At 48.3% G+C, this 22587-nt stretch overlaps 1 protein-coding gene across 1 annotated transcript in view; it reads left to right on the forward strand.

Moving 5' to 3' along the window:
• The first annotated feature begins 198 nt into the window (after positions 1–198).
• SERPINE2 (serpin family E member 2) overlaps positions 199–22587 on the forward strand; it is a 61409-nt gene continuing 39020 nt past the window's right edge. The window contains exon 1 of the mRNA XM_040450870.1: positions 199–287. The gene's annotated coding sequence lies outside the window, so the exon portion shown is untranslated. The remainder of the gene's footprint in view (positions 288–22587) is intronic.

The following is a 22587-nucleotide window of genomic DNA, read 5'->3' on the forward strand; positions in this document are numbered from 1 at the left end:
GGCCCGGGGGGCGTGCGGGGCGAGCCGGGCGAGCGGGGCCCCGGGGCGGCGACGTCGAGGCGGAGGAACTTTCTCAGCCCGCCTCGGGCTGCCTCGGCCGAGGCTGCGTGCGCGCCCGGCTCCGCGCCCGGCCCGCGGGGAGCCCGAGGACGACCCGGGCAGGGCGAGGAGGGGCCGCGACGGCCGTGGCGTCCAGGTGTGCCCGCAGCCGGGGAGCCCCGGGGCCCGCGTGGTTTCCGCCGGCGCATCCTCGCTGGCGCCGGTGACCCTGAACCTGAGGTACCCAGGTACGAGGCAGGCGTCCCCCCACCCCGTGCTTGGCGTGTGCGCTGCCCGATGGGGAAAAGACAAACCGACTCTTGTGTTTACCGCTGGCCGAGCCGGGTGGGGGCGACCAGTGGTTTGGGGCAGAGCCTTTAAATTGGCCTCTGACAACCAACTCAGCCCCATGGAGCAGATTTTTGCCATTCTCACCATCTGTAGAAATGGGAATCGAGGCAGCGATCAGTGGCTACAGGTAAGGTGAAAGTACTCGGGAATTCTGGGCGGAATTAGGTATTTAATTTACCTCCCAACTGAGCGGGGATGGAGGGCTTCTATTACATAAGATAGCACTCCACCTTCAGGTATTATGGGAGACGCTATTGAAGGTTTTAGTGTTTTAATGAACGAAAAATAATCTTCGTGTGTGTCTCTCTTGAGAAATCGCAAACGCTGCCGTGTCTTGCTTTGGCCACTTTGCAGAGACCGCGCTTATATTTAGCACCAACATAAAAAGGTGTTTGAAGGTTTGACGTCCGCTTTCAAGCCGGGAAGCAGTTGACTTTTCTGAACTGTTCAGGAATAATTTACGTGGTAATTTTGTACTTTAGAGATTTTCTATCCAAAGTTGAACAGAGATAACTGGAAGAAATGTAAGCATTGCTAATTTGTATATCTAAAGCACAGTTCAAACATTGAAGATATTTTCAATGCTGTCTGCATATCTAAATCAGTAATTATTGCTGTTTGCAAGTAGTTCAGCAAAAATTTTCTTCAGCTGTGCAAATGAAGGTGTTAACCCAAAGAATCTAGGGATCCTTTCAACTCTCAAATTTTGATTCTGTATTAAAATGACGCTTGAAAATATTGTACTATGGGGGGGCAATTACTGAAGGTCATAAAGATGTCCTCCATATTTTATTCTGAACAAAAGTGAATTTAAGCCGAAAATCTCCGCCTCCTATGAACTTCACATGTTAGTGTAATTTTAAAAGGGCAAAAATGACTCAGTCTCCAAAGGACATTAGTTTTTAAGTTCCGCACATGGGTGATTAACTACCAGTCAGAGATTGAGGTGTTAGAGTTGGACATGAGCCACGTCCTACCTACCCCTCCGTGTGGCCATCTTCTGCCAACCAGTCCTTCTCCTTCGGCCTGGGGGCCCTTGGCTGGGCTTTTTCTGTCCCTCGGGTCCCAAAGTCCATGGAGGGCGCGCTCTCTAGTCCCACTTCTGTGACCATCTTAAATGAGGTTACCTCCATGCACTCTAGCGACGGAGTCCCCTGACTACATCCAAGTCTTGCCCTCGCTCAGAGATCCTCATCTTCTGAAATCAGGAACCTCATTGTCTGAGTGTCTCAGTCACAAGCTCCTGCCTTCCAGGTGGCCAACCGGTGCTCCCACTGCAACTCTTCCTCAACGCAAGAGACTTCTTCCCCTCCCTCCTTCCCGTGTGACAGGTGACATCGCGGCCGGCTCTACCAGGAAAGTAGGGGCCACTGAGCTGAAGTCTTTCCCTGTCCTACCCCATTTCCCTCCTGCAAACCTTTCCGAATTTACCCCCTCACCCGAGAAACCTTCGTAAGCATCTACTGTGTCCAGGTGCTTCGCTTGGTCCTGATGTGGCAAATATGGCGGGTCCCTGGCATCTGTCTTGGAATGGCCATTCTTGTGGGAGGAAATAGACAAAAAGCAAACGTAATCCTGCTTTGATAAAATAAATGGGACAGAATCATAGGAGCTGGGGCAGGGAACTTAGGGAAAATTAGAGGGAAGGCCTCTCTTTGGCGTGCCAAGTGGCACTGCCTAGTATCTCCCTGTGAACTCTTATTGAACAGTATTTTTAGAATGCCATAGCCCTGCTCCTCCCTGCACCCCCACCTTGTCCCCAGTGACCACTGTGTCTCCCCAGGCTTCTTAAGCAAGTTAACGCTTCTCCAGTCGCTGCCTTCTTCTTCTCTGCTCCCTGCAAGCTGGCCAGAGGCCCCCCCAGAGTAGGAGAAGACCCCGTGATTCCTGAATGGTGATCCTGCAGATTCTCTCTCAGTCTCCGTGCGCCATTGGATGCGGACCTTTCCTACCTTCCTGATACCTTTTTTCCCGCTCTCCCTAATTGCCATGTCCCCTTGGTTTTCCCTCTGCCTCCCTTGCCTCTCCAGTACCTCCTGAGGTTACCCAGGGCTCTGCCCTGACCCCCGTTCTGCTCTACGTAGAGTCATTGGATGAACCACATTCCCCACAGCTTCAGGTATCTCCAGTACAAAGTGAGTCCCCAGATTGGGGTCTCCAGCTAGTTGCCTACAGTCTGGTGGCTTATCTGTGCCATGTAGGCAAAAACAAACAAACAAACAAACAAACAAACACCCCACCATGTGTCTAAGACTGATTGATTTAAGTTATCACCATTCACCCCATACCCATTTCATCGTTGGCCAAAATTTGTCACTCTCTTTTTTTTTTTTTTTTTTTGGTGGTGGTGGCTCGGCCAGTCACTAGGGTATTAAAGCAGGAACCTCCTGGTAATGCCAGACTCCTCCAGCACCACCCCACCACCGCCCCCCCCCGCCCCCCCATGCAGTCACCAGGTCCTATTGTTTCTCCACGCGGTGAGAAGTTCCACAGACCTCTGCTCTAGTCGCGGGGGCCCCGCCCTGCTTCAGGGTCCAGAACCAGCAAAATGGTAGCCAGTGTGCCATTTCCAGGGGGCAGATGTGTTGTTGGCCTGAACGAAGTGTACAAAAATTGGGTTCGTATCAGAAATGTTAAAATGTCGCCTGGATTTATAGCTTCTCTAAAAAAATCAGAAGACCCGGAAGGAACATGAGGCCTCCAATCCCACGCGGCAACCCATGGCTGGCATGGAGTTTCCATTGCCCAACTACGCTGAAGGTGGCTTCCTTCCTGGTTTCTTCTGGACCTGTGGTCCTCATTTACAGGAGCTTCCTGGTTCCTGTGGGCTTTGGAGTTAGCACCCAGAGGCTGGGAGACCATCGACAGCCTGTGAATCCTTGGTGCCTCACTATATGGCACCCTGCCACGTCTCTTATGCCTAGTTTTGCACCCCTTCCAGCCATCTCCCACATGTGCTGGGATGACTTTCATCCAGTGCCCCAAGTCCGAATCTGCTCGTGTCCCTTTTTTTTTTTTTTTAGATGTTTATTTTTGAGAGGGAGAGAGAGAGAGCACCAGCAGGGGAGAGGCAGAGAGAGAGGGAGACACAGAGTCCAAAGCAGGCTCCGGGCTCTGAGCTGTCAGCACAGAGCCCGACACAGGGCTCGAACTCACAAGACCATGAGATCATGACCTCAGCGGAAGTCAGATGCTTAAGGGACTGAGCCAGCCAGGCACCCCTGCTTGTGTCCCTCCTGATTAAAACTCTGCCTCCCTCTTGCCTTTGGGGCAAACCCTGACTCTGGAGGAGCGGCTCCATTGTGTCGCAGGTTAGCTGTCTCAAACTGGAAGGTAAACTACTGTCTTTATAAGGTGTCGTACCTCAGTGTCTCAAAAAACGATTGTGAGCCTCTGTAGGGAGGGTGGTGAATCATAGTGTTGCCTCACCTGGGTCGAGATGCAGTCTCCGCTGTTTATAAACTGTGTCCACAGACCTCACCACCCTCCTCCTTCCTCAACAAGTGCCTTGGGAGTGGACGGGACAGGGTGGATTCTGCAGTCTCCCTACTCTCCTGGGACCCTTCAGCCCCTGGAACGTGGCGGCCCCATTTCATACATGGCATCCAGAGTCCGGCCATGTGCTCCCGGGCTCACTCTTTGGACAGTCGTGCCGCAGAGCTCCTCAGCACTCGGCCAGAGAACTGGCCGCAGTGCTCTGCCACTCTCCCCAGCAACTCCTCAGATTGCTGGCCCTTTGTGATGACATGCGAGAGTCTAACTTTTCTTCGTCTTCTTCCCACCTCCCTGCCCTGCCTTTCCAAAACCTTATGTTCTTGCAAAACTGACCTCCTGCAGACTCCTCACCCCACGGGGCTGCCCAGGCCCCCTTGCTCCTACTGGACCTCTGCCTAGAATTCTCTCTCCACCTTCTGCGTTCACTGGTTCACTGTCTGGCTAACTCCCCCCTTTTTAAGACTCAGGTCCATGTTCTCCTGTTCCAGAAAAGTCTGTCCTGAAAATCACTATCCCCAGCCCTCTATGGCATGTGTGGAGTATGCATACACATGTAAACCCTGCCCCGTGGAGGCCTCTCTGATGGCAGTAACTGTGTCATACCTACAGATTTTACCCACTAGACTCTAAGTGCAATGAAGGCCTCCTGTATTTTAGCTTCATTTGCACCAGCCAGTGGTGCATGACCCAAAGGCACTTAACGGATATCTGAACTGAACCGTACTTCTATTTTTCTTAAGTTTACTACACGCTTTATGAACTAGTGCTCGTGTTTTGGGTTTGACGGGGACCTCTCCCCTCCCCCCCACCCCCAGACCTCCACTCTTATCCTGGTACTTCTGCATTAAATATATTTCTTCACGTTAAAAAAAAAGGGGGGGAGGGGCACCCAGGTGGCTCAGTCAGTTAGGTGTCCGACTCGGGCTCAGGTCATGATCTCGTGGTTTGTGGGTTCAAGCCCCGCGTCGGGTTCTGTGCTGAGAGCTCAGAGCCTGGCGCCTGCTTTGGATTCTGGGTCTCCTTCTCTCTCTGGCCTCCCCCCACCTGTGCTCGGTCTCTCAAAAATACATAAATGTAAAAAAGCAAAAATTAAAAACAAGAAAATCTTTGATTCCTCGTGACTTTTGAGATAGAACATTACTTAGAAGAAAAGCAAAAATCTAACCCAGAAGTACTTCCGTCTCTACATTCGCTTCAGCTATCCTCATCTGAACCTCTTTTGGCTTGGTTCAGCCTTCCTTGAGGTCCACTGGCTGGGCTGTACTCCCTGTTTTGTGGTTTGTACAAGGTAGGAGAGAATGCATTCTGGTTTATTTCTGTTAACCTTTTCGGTGGCGGTAATGCTTGCCCTCTTGCTGACTTCCCCCCATCCCCTTCGTAGTTTTTTTGGCTAATGTCTTCAGTCAAGTTTGATGAGAAGAGTTGGGAGAGAGTCTGGGCTGTGCTGCCAGGGGTTTGTATAGTTAGTCCTCCAGGACTGAATTTTTTTGTCTATACAATGGGTGTGATGAAATTATGATCTCAAAGATGTCATTAAAAAAAAAAAATGTAACTTCTTGACTTATTTTTCTTTTTGACCCAGCTTTCTCCTAAATATATCAGATCTAGGTGAATTTTTTTAAATGCATTGTTTTGTGTTCATCTACATGAAATTCTTATCCCTCTCTCCTAAGTCTCTGAAATCATCCAGCTTGGCTCCTTTGTACTCAGAAATGGCATTGAGGGCCAGCGTGAAGATCGAGTTGGTCTTCCCACTTAAAGGCATTTATAAAAATGTTAAATACCTTGGGTCCCCTATACTTGATCTTTTTTGTAAACCATTTCTCCACCCATGAATATGCCTATCTTCTCTTCCCAGAACCATCTTTCCTCATGAGTAGATTGCATGTCTGATCTGCAAATCAGCATTGGGTTAAAAAATAATAATAATAAAATACCTTTAGGTGTGGAGTGGATTCAAATGCAATAACCTACATCTTTAGGTGGTTTCTTATGTATAAGTTCACAATTTAGGTAAGAACACTGAAAGAGTAGTATTTTGTTTCTCTTTTGAGAAACGCCGCCTTTCACTCAAGGGGGCAAGTCTATTTACATAGTCAATGATTCTTCCCTTGTTCTGCTCTTGGGTTTCTAGGTCTGGATGTAAGCCCAGGGCAGAGAGGTTGGTGTTCCTTCTGGGACTCTTTATTGTGCATGGGGATGTACACCCAGCCGAAGCAATCCTCTGTTTGCAGCTTCCGTTCTGCATTTTGACAAACGTGTCCCTGTCTCATCCTTGAATTCCTTCAACGGTTGGGGTGGACGCCCTAGGTCAAGATCAGCACAGGAACACCTCATGCTCTTGCTCCAATTTGACCTCAGCCTTTGCCCTTTGCTTCAGAAGGGATAATTTGAGAATTGGAAGCCACTGTGCCTTTCTATTTTTATTAGTTAATTCGTGGGAGAAAGATAATGTGGAGGAGGTTTTGCTATAACAGGGGAAAACCAAAATCCCATGAAAAGGCAGAAAGGATTTCTTGTAGTGACTGCACATCTTGGTAAATGTACTTTGTTTTGTTTTTGTAATGCCCTCCCCCCATGGCTGCAGCCAGAACTCTGGTAACCTGGGGAGTTTCTCTTAAGAGCATACCAAAAATAGCATCAGCACTTTCTCCCCACACTTTCCCTTTCTACTTAGTGCCAGCTAATATAGCTACAGAAAAAATAACCACTTGTTTTCGCCCAAGTTTTTAGGGACCAAATCTTGGAAGTGGGTGTGGTATGTGAGAGAATTTAACACCAAATACGAAGCCCACTCGAAAACAACCAAGGTGACCGCCAATGAAAATAGATTTCTCTTCCTTTGTTTTGAGAAAATGCTATATAAATAATGGCAGTGTTTGCTTCCACTATATTTATTCTTCATTCTTGAAATAAGGACTCCACTTAGGACAGAAACTATTTTGAGGATTTGATCACTGTTGGGATTATATGAGCTATTAACTACGGCATTGTCTTTCGGTTACAAATGCAGAAATCCCTATCAGAATAAGTGATGCAGGGGTGCCTCGGTGGCTCAGTAAGTAGGTTAGGCGTCTGACCCTTGACTTTGGCTCAGATCATGGTCTCGCGGTCTGTGAGTTGGAGCCCCCAGTCGGGCTCTGTGCTGACAGCTCGGAGCGTGGAGCCTGCTTCGGATTCTGTTTGTCTGTCTCTGTCTCTGTCTCTCTCTCTCTCCCCCATTCCCCCAGCTCATGCTCTCTCTCTCTCTCTCTCTCTCAAAAATAAATAAACATTAAAAAAAATAGATGATGCAAAGACATGGCATGCAAGGGGGGAACCTATTGGCTTACATTGCTGATCCTGAATTGGCAGGGGTGTCTCTGGCCCTGGACTGAAACCAGAGACTCGGGGCTTTAGAGCTCTCCTCTCTCCCTCCGTGTCTCTTTGCAGGCGGTCTTCATCCTCTCCAAAAGCAAAAGCGCAGGTAGCTTCAGGCTTACCTCCCAACAGCCTCAATGACCAAGAGGAAAGAGGGGCTTCCTGCCAGGCCAGTTGGAAAAATCCTAGGGAGGTACTCTGATTGGCTCAGTTCGGGTCATGTGCCTTTCTCTGGACCAATGGCTGTGGTGAGGGGAATGGGATACTCTGATTGGGCAGAGTCTGAGTCACATGTTTAGACCTGTGGTCAGGAGGGGAAAGAGCCCTGGATGGGGTGTGCTGGACAGGCAGGTTACCCCCACTGCCATTAGTATTTGTTTTCAGTCCGCAGAGGCTGTCTGGGGCCTCCTGGGGCCTCATCCCTGCCTGTAGGACAGATACTAGTGTTCTTTCCACCGGCTCGGTTGGGAAAGGCATGTGCCGCAGAAGTATCCATGGTCCGACGTGCAGCCTGTGTGTGTGTGTGTGTGTGTGTGTGTGTGTGTGTGTGTGTGTGTCAGTGTGTGTCAGTGCCAGAGTCTGAACCCAGGTGTGTAAACGTGTGAGCTGTTTGAGCTGATACCACGAATTTTCAGAGATTTAGAACTCGTCAATAGTTATAACTTCTCAAAAAGAAGTTCTCGTGAAACTCCATGAGTCCTTGCAGAAGGACCCATGTTCCCGCTTGGCTGCATAGGATCCTTAAGTAACACAACCAAAACTCACCAGATGGGAAGAGGCTAGCATTTGTGTGTTCTGTTGGAAGTCACATTTTTCTGGCTGTTGCTCCCCACCCAGTTTATTCCTTAGACACTTGTTTCTTCCCTGGGACTCCAACTCTAAAATTAGTACTGACCTTTGGCTCAGAAAGGTAGAGTGCATTACCCGGAGTCCGAGGGAATAACTTAGGCTGAGCTGGATAAAAGTCCACATCACCAAAGAACAAGTATGACATGACTTTTAAAAGATATCTAATTGAACTCCACAAATGTGTACAGACTGAGCTTAGGACACTGGTTGAGGTTTAACTTCTGTTTCATGGGTTTTTTGGTTTTGTTTTTTTCATGTATGTCTTTTGTTCAAAATCTGTCCTATCCACGGGGCGCCTGGGTGGCTCAGTCGGTTAAGCGGCCGACTTCGGCTCAGGTCACAATCTCATAGTCCGTGAGTTTGGGCCCCGCGTCGGGCTCTGTGCTGACAGCTCGGAGCCTGGAGCCTGTTTCGGATTCTGTGTCTCCTTCTCTCTGATCCTCCCCCATTCATGCTCTGTCTCTGTCTCAAAAATAAATAAACGTTAAAAAAAAAAAAAATCTGTCCCATCCAAATGACATACATTCCCCTTCCGCTCCTCGTCTCCTTGCGCAGTGTAGTGAGTAAGAGTATGAAGGGCTTGGAAGGGCTTGGAGGCCCACAGACTGGTCTGAATCTCAATTCGGTCAGTCACTAGCTAGAGGCCAGGAGGCCACAGATGACTCACTAAACTTCTCCGAGGCTCAGTTTCTTCACTTGTGAGTTGGGCATGAAGGTATCCCTGTCTGAAGCCTGTGGGGACGAAGTGGGCCGTATACTTCAGGTGCTGAGCACAGGGACGAGAACGGAGCTGACTTCCAGAGCATAAATGACGTGGCGGTGGGGTTCCCTCCGTCCCAGGAGTCCAGGTGAGCTCCTCACTCCTGTGGGACGCACGTTCGCGTGGTGTCTTTGATCAAGCGAATGACTCACTCGCCCTGTTGAGTTCGCGTGCTTGGTTTCCAGACCTGTAATGCTCTGGGCGGGCAGTACTCCTAGCCATCGGCTGGTCATCTGTGCATTCTGCAGGCTTCCACCTCTTCCGGTACTGGCCATGCACCAAAGGATGGCTGGTGCGTGAAATAAACTACCCACCCCCCTGTGTGAGGATGTATAAACAGCTGTGTTACCAGTTCTTCCTGGGGGCACACCGCAGGCTAGCGCTGTCAGGTTGGGGGCTTTTTTTTTTTTTTTTTTATGTTAGTTATGAAGAATCAATAAATGTCTCTACAGCCTGGAAACATTATTTGGTTTAATATTGTGGCCTATGCGAGTGTAGCATCCAGAGCCTTCTTTTTGTTCTTGTCTTTTAGGCTGTGAGAAAGTCCGGTGGGCAGTGCCACCCATTGATATGCAGATACCTAGAAATAATCATTTGAAACACACGCTGAATGTATTTAAAACACACGGTCACGTAATTATGCTTTGATTCCCTCGCTGTGCTGAAGGGTTCGATGCCCGTTGGACCTAACCTCAGCAAACATTCCCGGATAGGAAATGTATTTTCTGCTGCCACTGAGAGGAGACTTTCGGGTTTTACAGGCAAAGAGCCGTTTGGGATTTTAGACAGCACCCAGCGCCTGCCCACACCTGAACTGTTGCTCGGACAGTGGGATAGGGGATGCCAGGGAGGTGGATTCTGCGTGATGAGTTAATTATAAACCTTCCTTTCCCTGAAGGTGTGGATCTCGTCTTTGAAATTAATTTACTCATAGACCCCTATCGTCTTAGGCCAAACCTGTGTTCATTTCTTAATGACACTTAATTAAAATATCAATTTGGAGGATTGGCCAGAGAATGCCAAAGTATTCATAGTAAACCTGTCCTTGTGCAGAACAGTGGTATATCATGAATATCAAAGTGCCCATCATACTAACCGTGAATGAATTTAGCAAGTGCTGGAAATACAGTGGTTCCCGTGCGTGTATGTTACTCATTAGCCTAACATTTCTTTCGAGTAGGATAAATATATATATTTTTACATGTGCAATGGCAAAATCATGCTTTTTATCTCACTCTCTACCTTGTGTTGTAGTTCTGTGTGTCTTATCTGCCCTGTTAGGAACGCTCAAGGGTTTTTTGGTCTGTCTTATCCTCCTGGGTTCTTTCCACAGTACCTGCTGCAGAGGAGCTCAAAAGGGAAGAAGGAAACGAAAGAGCCTGGATCATCAGTGGGTCAGATACGTCGGGCACATTTTATACATGACCTTTTGAATGTCAACCACCCTCGTAAGGTAGAAATTAGTCCTGGCCGGCAGGTGAGAAAAGGGAGATTTGGGTGTGTGCAGCACTCTGCTGAGAATCTCGCCCCTGGGAGAGTCACTCCAGGTCTGCGTGTCTCCCGGTGGAGATCTTGGATTCTGAAACATTGTTTCAGTGACTGACTGGCTGAGCGACAGTGCAGGGCGGCCCCACAGAGGAGAGGGCAGAGCGCTGCTGGACGGGGTGAACTTGGGAGTCAGATGAACCTGGGTTTAAACCCCAGCTCTACAGTTAGTATTTTTTTTTTAAGTGTATTTATTTGGGGGGGGGGGGGGTGAGACCAAGGGAGGGGGGGGGGGGGGGGGAGAGAGAAAGAATCCCATGCAGACTCCATGTTGTCATTGCAGAGCCCGCTGTCGGGCTCAAATCTGTGAGCTGTGAGATCTTACTTAACCTGAGCTGAAATCCAGAGTTGGATGCTTAACCGACTCAGCCCCCCAGGTTCAGTTCAGTTAGTAGTTTTCTGTCCACAAAATACTTTTCCTCTCTGGGCTTCTTTTCCAAAGGGAGGAAATGTTGCTGATGAGGATAGTCCCTTCTTTGTATAGAAGGATAGTATTGTCCCTGTTTCACAGACAGGGACATAGGAAATAGTGACTTAAATCACTTGGCAAGGTCAGGGCTGAGACAGGTTGAGAACTCTTGTCTCTGCTCCTATCATTTGTCACCTCTCCGGTCACCGAGTCCGGGTACAGCAGCCAGAACTGCCATCACCTGTCACCCATCCTTGATTAGCGCCCAGAACACCGCACTGACTTGGAGGCAGTCACCGTGCATTCCTTAGAGTCACTTGACTGGTTCCTGTCTCCTTTCCTCTGTGGTGTTCACTCCCATTCTCCCAAAGAGGATTATTTCCAGAGAGTCAAGAGATCCGCAAGACTTACTCTTGATGGATCTGCCCCACACAGGACTTCAAAGTGGCCGTCCTATCATGTTTGGGTGTGTTCGGTTTAAGAACTCGTTTTTTCAGCCGGGTCCTCTGAGGCACACAGAAGTATCCGCAAGACAAGTTGACCTTTGAGGATCTTACATGTTTCAGTAGAAAGGGCATATCTGTGATACTTTAACAGCTCAAGAGCTGTGGTAGACTTAGTGGGGGGAATCAATAAGGGGGTGCATTTTCTGTAGAGGATTTCAATGCAGTAGCAAAAATACCTCAAAGTCGCTTAGCTTTTTATCATCATCAAGTACCATAGTGATAAGCTCTTCTTCCGCTGGAGTAGACCCATCATCCTGATGGACCCTCAGTACTGCACTGGGTCAGTAATTCACTGCCAGGATGAGTGATCTGAATGAGATGTCCGGGAGGTCAGACTGGAGGGGATGGTGTGGACTGAATCACAGGGAAGGCTGCACAGACGCCCTCTCCCCTCCCTCCTCGTGGGGAAGGACTCTAGGAGAGCAGTGTGTGACCCCCGACGACCAGAGCGGTCACGGTGGCAGCATAAGTTGTGGGCTGTGGAAGCTCTTTACGTGCATTGCCCTCCTGCATTCTCTTGGCAGCCTTGAAAGGCTGGTGGCCCAAGATTGTTCTGTAGATGAGGACCCCGGAGACTCCATGAAGTTTGAGAATGAGGGCGAGCGATGGACAGTCTTGGAGTGTCAGTTTCCTCTCACATGAAACGACTCCCAGCTTTCAAGGAGTCTGGGAGGCTCAGCAGCGCTAATGCTAATGCCCTTTACGCAAAGAAGTTTCTTAAATATCAGTCGCTCCTAATGGCTGTGTGGGGGAGAGGTGTGTCCATGCACGATGTGAAATGTTGTCAAGTAGCTGATAAACACAAAGGTCTTAGCTAGCGCTCGTGGGTAATGCAGCCCTTGCTTTTTTCTTTCACCCCACCTTCGACAAAACCCTTTGTGCTTTAAATTTTGTGGAATTGCTACCTACTGATTTGTAGCAATACTAAGAGTTGGCCATTTCGTCTCTTTCCGTGCTCTCCATGGCTAAATCCAAGCAGGTAGTTCCTTCATGGAGGAGAGAATAGTTGTCTTTAGAAAAAAAAAGAAAAAGTTTTAGTGGATGACTTTGGAAAGGTGTGGAACTTTACAAGTTTTCTTCAATTTTTTTTTTTTTTGAGTTTTTGGTTTTTGGTTTTTTTAATAGAGCACAAGTGAGTGAGCGTGTGCAGGGGAGTGGCAGAGGGAGAGGGAGAACCTTAGGTAGGCTCCACAGGCTTAATCCCATGACTATGAGATCATGACCTGAGCCAAAATCAAGAGTCAGACACTTAAGTGACTAGGCCATCCAGGCACCCCACAACTTTTCTTTTCATTGAATACTCATGGGTACAAGATGCTGGAGAACACAGAACTGCATTCAGGCCTAGTCTCTTCTGGGTTGGGCATGCAAGGCAAAAATGGTGTCTAAGTGATGCCTTAATAAGTCATTAAAAGACACTGAAATGTATAATTTTTTTGTGTGTGAATAAATGTTTTCGAATTTGAAAACTGTGTGCATGAATATGAAGTGAAAAATTTCCCCAGAATTGTTCTTTGGGGAAATCGGGCGTTGCTACATATTAGGCTCCTTTCAAAATCTTCCACTTACAAAGGTCATGATAGGTTCATTATTCAGAGTCCACCAAAAGCCTTAGATGGATGAGACTCATGAATGAGTCTTGGGAACAAAGGGAGAAGGACAAATAAGCCTGCCATCCCCTCAGTCTGTATTTATTATGAACATTCATAGAGGTTGCATGATACAAAAGGGTTAGAAAAAGGCACAGAATTAGAATACAGGTTTAGTAATTATTTCTGAGGTCATGACTTCACAACTGCCAAATTTTGAATGCTGTGTTCATTAAGGTAGTGCTAATTGCCGTAATAAATAAACCCAAATATGTACCGTGGTACAGACTTCCACTTGTATCAATCCCAAGATGGGCATGTCTGTTCTGATCCTGGAGATTCAAGGAGCCAGCCTCTTTCCATCTTTTGGCTCCATATGATTTAGCAGGCGGTTTCCAAAAAGTCATGGTACTTGTCAGCATCGAGCTGGTGGAAGCAGAAAGATCACGGAGGATTGATTGCATATGGCGGCTTTTGATGGGCCAGGTCTGAGAGTGCCATACAGCAGTCCTGCTTCCATTTCGTTGACCATGTTTCAGTCTCATGGACACTCCTACCTACAGCAGAAGCTAGGAAACGTAGCCCCAGCTCTGTGTTGGGGAAGCAAAAGAAATGGGTTTGCTGAGCGATAGCCGCTCTCTGTCAAGTGAATTCATGGAGACTGTTGAGGGTTTCATGAAAAAGTCACACACTCAGTAACATGCCGTGGAAATCATGTATATCTTTTCACCTATGAAGGCAGCAGTCCCAATGGCCTGTGCAAGGCTTCTCACGGCTTCAGATAGATTTTTCAGTGACAGCGTGGCACACAGATTTGAAAAGTGCTGTATCGTAGGCAACTTGGACGAAAAGGAGATGACGTGATCGGGAAAGTTGTGAGACAGCTCGGAGTGATGACAGGCTTGGAGAAGATGTCTGGGAAGGCTCGGAGTGAAACTGCTACGTGGAAGGGGAGAAGGGAAAGAAAAGTACTATTTCTAAATCCCAATGTACGTGATATCCCATGGTAGTCATAAAGCTTGTTTAGTCGGGTTGACCAAACCTTGGGTGGGCAGGAGGGGGAGGTGTCGGGGACCTTCTCGTTGGGAAAAGAGGAGGTCTGTCCTATTTGGGAGATAACCATCTACTCAAGCACATGTGGTGCCTGGAACTTAGAGAAATGAAGCCCTTTATCCTGCAAGAAGGGGTGTCCTTCCAGTGTTGGAGAGCGTCATCAGCAATGCTGGGAACGCCACGCGGGAGCAGAAGGGAATGAGATCCGTGCCAGCGCTGAGCTCTGCCTGCAGAAACGAAAGGACCCCAGGGGTTGGACAAGGAAGAGGCAGGTGACAGCTCTGTCCTCTCTGGCAGAAGCCTCCGGCTGCGTCTGACTTGTGGGCATATCCACGTGGTTTCTCACTGGGTGCTGTGGGCAGATCAGTCAGTCTCTCTTCACCTCTGTTACCTCAGCTGTACCCGGGAGGGCTCGTGTGAGATTCGGTGAGATGACACATTCACAGGGCTGTGGACGCAGTAGGAGCTCTCTAAATGCCCTTCTCTCCACCCGTGTCCCGCACAGCCAGCCACTCGCCAGCCTCCGTTGTTCGTGAACATGGTCTCTGTGACTGGCTCTGAGAAACTGGGAGACGGTTCTCCCCCTATAAACTGTGCCTTCGTGACAGAAAGATGCTCAGCCCCTCCATCCCTAGAGTTTCCTCCCTGCGACATCTTACAGCAGGGGTTAGACAGAGGTAAGAAGGAGAGCTTTCATTAAGTCATTGACTTTTAATTCCAGAAAGCCTTGTTCTTGGGCCTTAGCTTTGGATGGGGGAAAGTTAAAAGCCTGGTCTTATGAGGGAAGGGTGCGTGGAGCCTGAGAATTGTCCCCTCATCGCCCAGGATGATGTCTTACATGACCCTCAGAGCAACCTTTGGAGGTATGGGAAGGAAGACAGGGGTTGTCATTAAGTCACAGAGCGCATACGCAATTTATCCGATGTAGGCAGGCCCGGGACTAGACTACAGGCCTGTCCCCCGGGTTGTACTAACACCGACACAGCTTCCTTCTGTGAAATAGCTGAACGCACGCCCCGCCACGTCCCTTCAGAAGGCATTCGGAGGGAGCTCGGCAAGAGGAATTGAGTCGGGCTAAAGGAAGAACCTATTTGGGCGGCTAAAGCCGAGCTTGAAATCCTACTTCCCATCCCTTAAGACGGTTTCCGAGCTTTGCAGGACTTTGCTGGTTCGGTGGTTGCTTGCCAGAAATAAACACGTAAATGTAGGGGAGGCTTCTTTGAAAATATTGCTTGGAGATTTGATTTGTTTACCTCTCTCGTACTGAAAGAGGTGAGCAAAACTTCAGCGATCATAGCAAAAGGAGCCTTTCTCCAACTTAGTTATCTTCTCTTCCGTATCCCTCGTTCCCTCTTCCACTTCAGAAGTATTTCTAGATTCTGTGCCTGTAGATAACATGTGTATTTATTTCTGAAGATATCAGTCTCCTCTAATTTCCACCCCCCCCCAGAAGTTAAAATGTGGGGACCAGGCAACCATTCCCTCCTACCCTTTCTCAACCTCCTCTGTGTAACTATTTCGCTTGTAATCTATGCTGAAAACGCCCCGCTTGAGGGACTCCGATGGGGTTCTTTGGATCTCTTAAGCCGAGCCTGGGTGAAGAGGGAGCTTACTCACCAGAACTAGATGGGAAACTGAAGAAGAAGGGATGAAAGTGTGCCCAGGTATCCCGGGATCACTTCTGGGGGTACTGAAACTTACCATCAAAGCAGCCCTACCTTCCTCTAATGAAAAAGGGAAGATAATGGCTCTGTATCCACCACTGAATCCATTTTTAATACGGTCTTTCATATATCCGGAGGGAGGGCAGGAACGTTGCTGCCTGCCTCTTTGCCCTGAGCCTTTCGTTCCTGAACTCTGTCCGTGAACCCACCTGGGCCTGGAGGCGTGTCGGGAGGCTGAGGGAGCCACGTGGCTGTCCCCTTCCCCTTCTCAGGCTCCGCAATACAGGTTCAGCCCTTTCCTGCCTTCCCTCTTGTTTCCCTGGGAAGAAAGGATTGTAAGTAAGTACCCAGTGGTGCCCAAGGGAGAAGCAAAAACCTAGGATGGGTCACCACATGTTGCCGTGTTCTATTTCCATGATGTCAGAGAAGCTGACTTTTCAGTTGTCCCCCAGCCCTCCCCCACCCCCCTACCTCCGATGGCATCACTTAGGGGGACACCGGCATGCAGCACAGAGGAAAAGCTCGGATTCCATCAGGAGCCCCAGGAATGTTGCAGATCAGAGAGGCTAACGGTTACCACACTGCCAAGAGATGGAAGAATGAGAAGCTGGCCCTTTAGCCACCTAGCCCGCTGCCCACAGCAACAGCAGCTCCGCGGGAAGCCCGCTGGCTATGGGAAGGTTGGTCGATCGGTCTCTTATGAAAGCACGCGGGACGGTGCCTGGCCCGAGTCCTAGAACTCAGCCTGGGTCTGTTCCAAATGGCCTGTGGGGAAGTTCCTGGACCATCAGCACAGGAGGCTAAAAATTGTCAACACGGTTCCACACAGTAGATGCCTTTATCCTCCAGTGGTGGGGATGTCTACGTCCTCATTACAGGTAATATGAGACATTAGACCCTGGTGACAGGTTATCAAAATAGATCATTTTGGAGTCCTTTCATTACTTCTCAATTCTGTTTCCTAATTTGTGGAACGAACGCGAGGGGTTAAAGGTTCGCATATCCAAGGAGTAACACTCCTTTGCGAGTGGTACCTTCATTCCTTCAATAACTGTATGTCGACCGTCCATTGTTACTTTAAATTCCGACGCTTTTAGTTCCTCGTCAGTTTGGTTATCACTCGCCTGTTGCCACACTGCCGGTCACCCTTGTCATTGTGTGTTACTTAGGGCGCAGGACCGAGGGAACCGTGGTGTTGGGTAGGAAGTAGCGTGAGTATTTCGTGCAACTTCTAAAACTCTATTCGAAATGGAAGATGATCAGGAGTTCTGCAGCCCCCTTCCTCCAGACCCCGAGAGTCTGGGCACTCCTTCTTTGGCACCTGTTACTTTGACAACCCCTTTCTTTATTGCCACATACCCTGCCAACCACCATTTGATCAACCATCAAGAATATCGAGGCCTCCTTTCTAACTCCAGAGCAGTCCTGTGGGCATTGAAGAGATCACAGCTTGGGTTCCCAAGCGAAGGATGTTCCACACAGTCCCTTCTTCCTGGTGGGCATCTCGCTGCCATTTTGGGAATTTTGTCTGGGCTGTGAGGTTTGAACCAGTCAAGTCTGAGTGCTTTCTCAGGAAACGCAGCTCTATTGAAGTCATTGTTTTAAAAGTCACTCGGAGCATTAAAATCCTCAGTCGTCAATTTGTAGTGTGAAAATTTAGAAGTGGTTGGGGCTTCAGGCGAGCAATGTTGACTTAAACGTGCAGGGCGCTTTAAGACAGCGCTTGATTGTACATTTTAAAATAGGGAATGCAAATTGGAATTCCTCCTGGGTGCTTTAAATCATGCATTATATGTGCAGTATTTTCAATTAGCTGCAGAAAAAAATATGTTCTGTGTGGCTCTATTTTTACAGCTGGGAATTGCTCTGAGAACACAATTGACTGTTTCATACATGTGAGATTTATTTAAATGACTCATGGGGCATCTGCAGTTTAACCAATAATTGAAAATATTGTTGCAGTGTGGCAGGTAGAACGAGGATGTCAGCAGCATCACATTAGTCAAAGGGGTTGGCAGTGGACAGGGAGCTGGTTCTGGGTTGAGATTCAGTCTTCACGTTCCATTCCTGTGGCTTTGCCACACCGTGAAAAGACTGCCTGCGGGTTCTGTCGGTTGTGGTCTCGGGGAAAGACCCCAAGCATGAAGGCGGTCTCTTATTTCTCTGGTTTCTCTCTCCTGTTTTCATGTGCCAGATACAGACAGAAGTTCTTACCGGATACAGGGAACCCCATCCTTCCCCCAACTCTTCTCTCACTCCCTATTCCTCTCCACCATTCTCCACCAGCCACTTCCCATCAGACAGTACTGATGTGACCTCAGACGTCACCTACAGTACCGATGCAGAAAGCTGAGTTGACTCTCAGGACGGACCAACCAGCCCCTCCCTGGTGGTTCGTGAATGTTCCTGGAATGCATGTTTCCACTGAAATGATGTCAATGGCAGTTGGGTAATTATTAAAATGCATTATTGCTCAATGTGATACAAAGTATCGGTTGGGTATTTTGTGGGCAGCATTAAAGTCCTAACCACCTCTTTTTAATTTGTCTCTGGACCAGTGGTTCTCTACCAGGATGATCCTCCCTTTCACCCCCGAGCATTTGTCAGTGTCTCCAGACATTTGGTTGTCCCAACTCAGGGGGAGGGGGTGTTACCAGCATCCAGTGGGTAGAGGCCAGGGACGCTGCTCCACATCCTACAGTACACCAGACAGTCTCTCCCACCATGAATTTTTGTGCTTAAAATGCCAATAGGGCCAAAGTGGTGAAACCTTGTCTAGAATTTCGTTTCAGAAAAATGACTGCCCCAAATACATTAGTACCTGAAGGGAGTTAAGCTGATAGCTGAAAGCCCGGCTCTTTTTTTTCATCAACACTTGATGACACGTTGAGTACCTCCGTGTCCCGTGTGCCATGTTGGATGCTGGAGGAGAGCGGTGAACACGACAGACGGGCCGCCCCTCGCTCTCAGGCACAAGGAGGGGGGACGATGGCAAGTGTTCCGTTCAGGGGGGAGCGTGAGCACAGGCTGGAAAGAGCCCGGCTGCTCCTGTGAACTGCATAAGGCAGGCCAACTCATTCCAAGAAATTGGAAGAAATTCCAAGGCCGCACAAGGCAGGCCAACTCATAGGCCGTGGGAGGGACTCTGTATTTCATTGTAAGAACGAGGGATGCCGTTAGAGGGTTTAACACTGGTCTGGGTGCCAAGGTTCCTGGTCAGCCCTTCTGGTCCTCAAGGTCACTGGGGTAGTACAGACAGTGAAGTGGGTATAAGAGCCCAGTGTTCTCTTCCAGGGACTAATGTCCTCTTTCCGGAACGTTGGTGGCTTGACTCTGGGAGCAAAGGAGGTAGAGGGAGTAGACCATTCAGGAACGGTGTCAGAGGTACAGTGATAGCTTGTTGATGGTACAAGTGGGGGAAAGAAAGATAATGGGTGGCTCTCAGACTTTTTGGCTCAGATTCTTGGGGGTGGATGGGGTGCTCGTACCAACTGGGTCATAGAACCTGGAGGGACAGCAAGTTTAGGGATGAGTATGTACTTGTTCCTCCCATCTCAGAATTTCTCTGAAAATGGATAAGGGGACTTCAATGCAGCTTTCTACTTAACTTTTTTTTTTTTTTTTAAAGGAAACCATTTGAGTCGGCTCTGCTTGCTAAAAATGTAAGGTATTTTTCCTGTATTACCTCTGCTCTCTGCTTACCATCATAATAGGCTTTCCACTGTAGCTCAGAATTATTTCTAAACGGCTTCTTTGGGAAATCATCAAGCATATTCTGTATTAGATTTTTTTTTTTTTTTCCTATCTAAGCAAGTAAAACAGATGAGAGTCGGCTTACAGTCAGACTTGGACCACTGAGGTTCTCGACCACTGAGGCAGGTTTTTAAATTGTTTTAAAATTGTTTTAGTCTAATCCCACCCTATTTTGGTTTCAGCTGGTAGGAAGACATTTTTTTTCTTTTTTTCTTATTCATGAGCCTGGCAGTCTTGGAAAGAACACGAGGAAAGTCGCTAGAAACTGAACCCATTTCCAAAGTCACACAGTCCCATCAGTCATTTCCTGACCCCATCACCAGGGCCATCGGTGGAGGCCACGTGGACCCTGGCTGCTGCTCCCTGGAGCACAAGGCCACCTTCCCTGAGGACTTGTGACCAGCTGTTGAGCTCTGATAAAGTCACCTCGTAGACCTTTGAATTCCCCCCACAGCAAAGAAATGAAGGAAATGGCCTACAGTTGAAAAAAGACTACACGTAAATAGAAAAATCAGCTCCTAAAATTTGTTTTGATGTTTAGAAATTGGGGTTGGGGGATATTTTGCTGTTGAGAGAACTATGAAGCTAGGTGGGCGTGTGGGCCTGAAGAGGCGGAGGAGAGACCCGAGGACTTTTGAGCTGCCGTGATAATGGCAGTGAGTGGCAATAACGACAGAGACAGCTGTGGTTGAGCTCAGGAACTGTCCAAAGAACCTGAGATGTATCGCCCTGTTTTATTCTTCACAGCAGCCCGTAAGGCGAGACTGCTGTTTTAGGAATCCATTTTACAGATGAAGAAACTGAGGCCCAGTGAAGAGAAGTACTTCTCAAAAGTCATCCAGTGAATTGGTAGTGGAGCTGGGATTTGAACTTGGGTGGTTTGTCTCAGGAGTCTGCAGAGGCCAAGAAGACTAATCAAAGAGTTATGAGGAGACGTAATTATGCAAAAACATAGTTTGGGTATCTTTTTTTAGAATATTGGGTTTTTAAGCGTGCTTGCAGTGCTGGGAAACGATTTAAGTACATTTAAAAAAGATCTGTCTTGGGGCGCCTGGGTGGCGCAGTCGGTTAAGCGTCCGACTTCAGCCAGGTCACGATCTCGCGGTCCGTGAGTTCGAGCCCCGCGTCAGGCTCTGGGCTGATGGCTCGGAGCCTGGAGCCTGTTTCCGATTCTGTGTCTCCCTCTCTCTCTGCCCCTCCCCCGTTCATGCTCTGTCTCTGTCCCAAAAATAAATAAACGTTGAAAAAAAAAAAAAGATCTGTCTTGGGGTGCCTGGGTGGCTCAGTCAGTTAAACGACCGACTTTGGCTCAGGTCATAATCTCATGGCTTGTGGGTTCGAGCCCCACAATGGGCCCTGTGCTGACGCTTCAGAGCCTGGAGCCTGCTTTGGATTCTGTGTCTCCCTCTCTCTCTTTCTCTTTCTCTCTCTCTCTCTCTGTGAAAAATAAATAAAACATTAAAAGAAAATCTGTCTTAAGGTGCATGTGTTTACTGACAAAAATTTGAAAATACGGTTTTTTGTTTTTTACTCTTTATTTTAAGATAGCTATAGATTCATATACAGGTAAAAAAATAACGATGTAATGAGGTCCCACGTACCTTTTACCTAGCTTCCCCACTGGTAACACGTCATGTAACTATACACAACAATAAATGCCACAGCTAGGACATTGACTTTGGTACAAACATACACCTCACTGAGGTTTCTACAGGCACTCATTTGTGTGTGTGTGCGTGCGTGTGTGTGTGCGCGCGCGCGCACTTACTTGTCTGCGGTCTTATCCCGTGTAGATTGGTGTGACCACCACAGGAAGATAGCACAGAGCTGTATCCTAAGGACCCTACGTGTCACCCACCCACACCAACCCACCCTAACTCCTGGCAATCGCTTTTATGTTCCCCATCTTCATAATTGTGTCATTTTAAGAATTTTTTTTTAAATTTTTTTTTCAACGTTTTTATTTATTTTTGGGACAGAGAGAGACAGAGCATGAACGGGGGAGGGGCAGAGAGAGAGGGAGACACAGAATCGGAAACAGGCTCCAGGCTCTGAGCCATCAGCCCAGAGCCCGACGCGGGGCTCCAGCTCACGGACCGCGAGATCATGACCTGAGCGGAAGTCGGACGCTTAACCAACTGAGCCACCCAGGCGCCCCGCATGTTTAGTGTTATAAGAAGCTGCCAAACCACTTTGCAGAGTTGGCCGAACCGTTTTACATACCCAGCAGCAGTGTGTGAACTATCCAGGTTCTCTGCCTGTGTGGTTGCATTTGGCATGATCACTAGCTTTTCTTTTGGCTATTCTGATAGGCGTGAGGTGATGGCCCGTTGTGGGCTTCATTTGCGTGTCCCTAATGGCAAATGGGACTGAGCCCCTTTTTGTGAACTTATTTGCCATCTGTAGATTGTCTTCAGCGACATGTGTATCCATGTCTTTGTCCATTTTCTGATTGGAGTGTTTGATTTTTTTTTTTTTTTTTTTTTTTTTTTAATGTCGCGTTACGAGAGTTCTTTATATGTTCTGGATACCGGTCCTTGGTCAGATATGTGCTTTGCAAATATTTTCTACCAGCGTGTAGCTTGTCTTTCCATCGTCTTTGCAGAGTCTTTTGCAGAACAAATATTTTTAATTTTGAAGAGGTCTGCTTTGTCAGTGTTTCTTATTTTGAGTCACGCTTTTAGTTTCGAGTCTAGGAACAAGTAAGGTTTTGATTCCTGCCTCTGCTAACCCAGAGGTCTGATTGTGGAGAAAGAAGGCAGTGGGACAGGATGGACATCAGAGTGGTTCTGATGGTTCTGATGGTTCTTCCAGCTCCTGTCTGGTTTGGCCTCTGGTCTGTGTCCTCATGAGCCGGTTGTCCGGGTTATGGCCCCAGGGCAGGCCTTGTCTTAGAAACACTATGAGATGTAATGGTATGAAAAGAACAGTATTTCCAGAATCTCATTTTCCAGAACCATTTATGATACCTCCTAACATAAGACCTCTTTGCACTTGAGATCTTCTGTCTGGAATACTCCTTCCTGCCCCACTCCCTGTCCTGTTATGTCCAGCTCACCCTCTGACATCCCCCATGCGGCCCTTCCCCACCTGTGAGGTCCCCCTGTGAGGCCCTTCCCCACCTCCCATGTCCCCCCTCCCTCCCCCCCACACCGTGCGGCCCTTCCTCAGAGCTCCCCTTCAGCTGTGTTGGCCTTGCGAGCAGACAGCTCCT

Source organism: Herpailurus yagouaroundi, unplaced genomic scaffold, assembly GCF_014898765.1.
Source record: "Herpailurus yagouaroundi ecotype Mexico unplaced genomic scaffold, PumYag 202, whole genome shotgun sequence".
NCBI classification, from domain to species: Eukaryota; Metazoa; Chordata; class Mammalia; order Carnivora; family Felidae; genus Herpailurus; species Herpailurus yagouaroundi.